We start from the raw sequence: 4,665 nt of genomic DNA, 5'->3' as shown, positions 1-4,665 counted from the left end.
TCGCTTCGTTGGGCCGAGCTGAAGACAGATGAAGACAGGTAAAAGGATGCAAGAAGCAATGTCGATTTAGCCCGAAAACGGCTTTCCGAGGACGGCCGCTCCCTATAATAAATCTGAACGCTTACATCAGGAAGGAGCACATGCGAAATGCAAAAGAAAGATAGAAAAAGTAAACAAAATCAGCAGGTCAAGCAGACCCTCTCTGAGCATCGCTTGCCCCCATTTCGCAGACAGGGAAATGAGTGCAAGGGGGGGGGAGAAGTGTAAATCTCCCTGCCCCCCCCCCCCTTCCCATTGTTTGATTCGGAAAAGAAAGTCATGCTCCGCAATGAATGCAAAAATTGAAATGAAGTGCTAATGTGCTTCTCACAACGGCCTGTCATTGGTTTCCGGCTTTCAGGAGTAAAGGTGTGAAGTACACATACTTTTGAATGTAACATCAGGGGCCCCCGGCCACCATTAATCATCAAATAACGTGCATGGCTGTAATCCTGCCCATTAAAGATCACAAAGGTCAAACTGATTAAGGTGCGGGGTAGAATTGGCACCGCCCTGTGGATGATTAGGGGAGGAAAGGGGGCCCTCCTGCTCCCCACTGCGTGGACGCCTGTTCGAATCTCGCCACGTGAACAAAGTTTTTTCGCTGTAGCCAGAGGGGCCCTGGAAGAGGGGCACCACCCACCCTAACCACTCCAAGCCATGACATAAATAAATGTTTCTTCTTCTTCTTCGGCAAGAATATTTCTCATCCTCTTTCTTTATATCGTTATTTCCGTCTGTTTGTTTCTCTCTTTCGTTCTCTCTCTCTCTCTCTCTCTCTGTGTGTACTCGTTCTCAGGATTATTCAGACCTCGCCGTAGCGGTGAGCAATGGGATCTACCCAAGTTCTGTGACACATACCCGTTCATGATGATGATAGTTTTCGGACATGGTCACACATTTTACGCCGAGCAAGATCAGCTTCGCTGTTAAAGGGTTCTTTATGCATTCGCCTTAGGCGACTCGAAGGCGAAAGCCATGTTCTGCTATTCCCTTTCTTCTCAGCCGATAAATCAATGCCCCCCCCCCCCCTCGCAAGCTTTCCGTAAGCTTTCCGCACCTAACCTGATTTTGCCCTGCGTGCTGTATCGGAGGCATTGCAAGCATTCTGCAGCTCACCTTGCTTAGCAATGCCTTCATAATCGGCCTACCTCTGACCAAGCGACGATTTCATGTCACGATGTCAGAGAGCAGTGCAATACCACGTGCAAGCAGGCGTGCCATCAGGTATTTTTTAGTAACTGCCGTTCACCTTCAGTAAGCTGAAAAGCACTAATACCTAATGGATAGGAGGTTAGGAACTGTCTAATTGCACGCTTTGAAAACCGATCTACAGCTTTCTAATTAGATTTTTCTGCCCAGCTTCGATGCTTTTCAAGTTAATCAGTTAATTGAGCTTGCTTAACTAAGCAACTAAGTAGAACGCAACAAGTAGTGTAATTTTACTCCATGCCATAGTCAGCACCAACATGCATTTGGTCGCCTCGTGATGAAGCGCGCCGTCATAATTTTAAGCTCTGGCAAGAATTACGCGGGGCACCCTCTACAATGGCGATATTTGTGCCTAATTCTACCCTTCAGCGTCTGGTTGCAAGATTTTTGCATAAAAGTTTGTTTCTCTCTTAGGAATGTGATGTAATGGCACAAAAATATTGAAATGCATAATTTTTCTGTGCACTTAATTATTGAATAGTATTAGAGTCACCTTGCTACGGTTTTGTTGCTAGAACAAATGAGTGGCACCTTGAAATGCACGTACTTTCGGCTCCAACGACACGCTACATGCACAAGGTTGTTTCGTTACGACGATAGCTTAGAGCTCTGCGAGCGCAGAATGCATAGTACAGAGAATCGCCTACCGTTTTCGTAAATATATGTACACGTCTTCATTCTGAAGATCAACTCGTGTGTCTTGAGGCTTCAACGGACTATCTACAGCCCTTCCGCTAGAGGGTGTCTAGAACTTTAAATCGCCCAATCTTTAAGCAAAGCTTTTAGGAGTTACAGATTTCGGTGGCGGAGGCATAGTTCGCGAAAAACCCGGCACCGGCGAGTGCACAGAAATGCGGGTGTGTACAAATAAGGCTCTCGAAGGCGCTCCGGTCACACGCGTGTTTTTATGCGCTGTTTTCCTATAGTCGGTGCTCTGTCGATCATGAGCTCAGCCGTTTCCCATATGGAAATCTGATCTTTTGTCAAGGTCACTTTTCATTTCACTGTTGCCTTTCACTGTTGCATTTGATTGTTTTGTGTGTGACCGTTGTTGTTGCCTGAAGCAGCAGAAGTGTCGCACTGCTAAGCGCATGGGTGAAGGCCCAATTGCCGGCATCGACGAAGGGAAAAGTTATTAGCGATCCCCAACCCTCAAACTCCCTATTAGAGAGTTTGAGAAATGGGACCCCAAGGAGCTTGACGACCCACGAAACTTGCGAGCCGCCAGGGCGCATGCGCGGAATCCAAGCCACTCCTGGGCCCTTGCGACCGCGTTGACCCAAGACGCAAAAATTGAAAACTAGCGTGGGTCCCCAAAGCGTCTTGGGTCGCCAGCGAGACGACGCAGACGCAGCGCGGGCCACGACGCAGTATGGCCGGCGTCTCGCATGATTTTAATTTCGCCACGCGTGTCGCCCCGTGCGTTTGACTCAACGCAGCTCGCGTTTGGGACCCAGTGTCTTGGGTCCCCAATTCTCAGACTCTCTATTAGAAAGTAGTTTGAGAATTGGGGACCCAAGACACTGGGTCCCCAAGCGGCATTGGGTAGGCCGCTCTTGCGTTCGGAGGACCAGCAGAGTTTGAGAACCTGGTCAAACGCTGGCTGCGTTGGGTCAAATGCACGGGGCGCCACACACGGCAAAATTAAAATTATGCGAGACGCGGGCGATACTGTGTCATGGCCCGCGCTGCGTCTGCGTCGTCTCAATGGCGACCCAAGACGCCCTGGGGACCCACGCTAGTTTTCGATGTGTGGGTCTTGGAACAACGCGAGTGCAAGAGCCCCAGAGTGGCGGGGGTTCTGCGCATGCGCCCTGGCGGCTCGCAAGTGTCGTGGGGGCCCAATATCCTTTGAGCCCCAATTCACAAACTCTCTATTAACTATTCCACGGCAGCGCTCGAACACTTGCCGTGTGTTTGCGCATTCAGCTCTAGGCGGTTCAGGTGCCCCGCAGGGGCGTCTGCGTTAGCATGTGTTTGGTGCGTAGTCGTTTGGTGCGCTTGGTATTTGATGTTTTATGTGCTTGGTGTTCTTTCTGTGTTTTGTGTATTTGATGTTTTTTGTTTGGTGCGAAAGCGTTTGGGACGTTTGGTGCGAGGGGGTGGGAGGAGGTGGGTGAGGTTTCGACCTTCTCCTATGCCTAGCTTTGCGTGGCCCCGGCTTTGGTCCCGGCTTAATCGTCCCGGCATCCTTTGGCCCCGGCTTCACGTAGACGGCTCCGTTCGGCCTGTCCATTCGGGAGAAATCGGCAGTCGTCTTTTCCTATCCCCCTCTCCGACCTTCTTTATTGCAAAACCCTTTGAAACCTCATCAAAACCGAAAAGTCACCCGTCAACACGAGTGACGTGTCCCCTTATGATGTAATCATCATGCCACAAGCTACGAAAATATTTTACCTCATTAAGACGTAATCATGACGACATCAAGTGACATCATCGCTTGATTAAAGGCGGCCGATCCCGGAGGCGGTGCAGAACAACGTGAGGTGCAGAAAGCTTTCGGTGCGTCCGATCTCAGAGGCATTATAACACCACGTTAAGAGCAGAAAGCTTTCGCCTTCGAGCCTTCTTAGGCGAATGCTTTGTTGTCTTTTCGTCCAATTTACTTTCTTCACGTCTATATCAAAGTTATAGTACTACACTTACAAACAGTACAATTAACACCCCCTATATATCTTTCTTGGCTTCATTGCCTGCTGGTTTTCGTTAAGGGTGTGTCAGACAAGGAAAGGAGCCTTCGAAAAATCCCTTCCTTCATTCATTCATAGCGAGGGTCTTGAGGCGTTCAGGTAGTATACGAAGGCCTATTGGTCAGCTGCCCACTCGCTAAGGGTTCACGGGCTACGTGACGCCATCTGGCACAAACAAAGATTGTTGCACACTCGCCCTCATCGCCAAGAGCGGCACTGACTAACACTCCCATGTTTTGCATGCTCATAAATACTCGATGAGTGGACGAGGGGACGGCCGCCGCTGTAGCTCAGTTGGTAAGAGCATCGGGCGCTTAATCCGAAGGTCGCAGGTTCGGTCTCTGCCAGCGGCAAGTTGTCCTTTCGTCCATTTTACTTTCTTCACGTTTAAATGCCAATTATTGCACTACATTTAAAACCAGTACAATTAACGCCACCTAAACCTTCCTTCGCTTCATTATGCTGGTTTTTGTTAAGGCTTTCGTTAAGCTTCGCATGCGGCGCGATATTGCCGCATGCACCCGTCGTGCGACGGAGATGGCCAGCTCGTTTATTCTCTGCTCCAGCCGCGTTCGTTGGCGGCGCTCGCTCTTTTACTCGCACGTAGAGCATACGCTGCGCCGGGCGTTCTTGTCGATGTGTTATTTATACGGAACATGACGGTGACGACAAAAAACGCCCCGAGAGTGTCCGTATAACTGTTGACGCAATAATAATACATTCA

General features: G+C 49.5%; 1 non-coding gene across 1 annotated transcript; it reads left to right on the top strand.

Annotated features, from left to right (window-relative positions):
* The first annotated feature begins 4,220 nt into the window (after window positions 1-4,220).
* Window positions 4,221-4,294, top strand: Trnak-cuu (transfer RNA lysine (anticodon CUU)). The gene has a single exon. It is a non-coding gene; the product is annotated as a tRNA-Lys (tRNA).
* Window positions 4,295-4,665: the final 371 nt, after the last annotated feature.

Source organism: Rhipicephalus sanguineus, chromosome 10 (assembly GCF_013339695.2).
Source record: "Rhipicephalus sanguineus isolate Rsan-2018 chromosome 10, BIME_Rsan_1.4, whole genome shotgun sequence".
Classification (NCBI taxonomy): Eukaryota; Metazoa; Arthropoda; class Arachnida; order Ixodida; family Ixodidae; genus Rhipicephalus; species Rhipicephalus sanguineus.
This window is presented reverse-complemented; position numbering and strand designations above follow the sequence as displayed.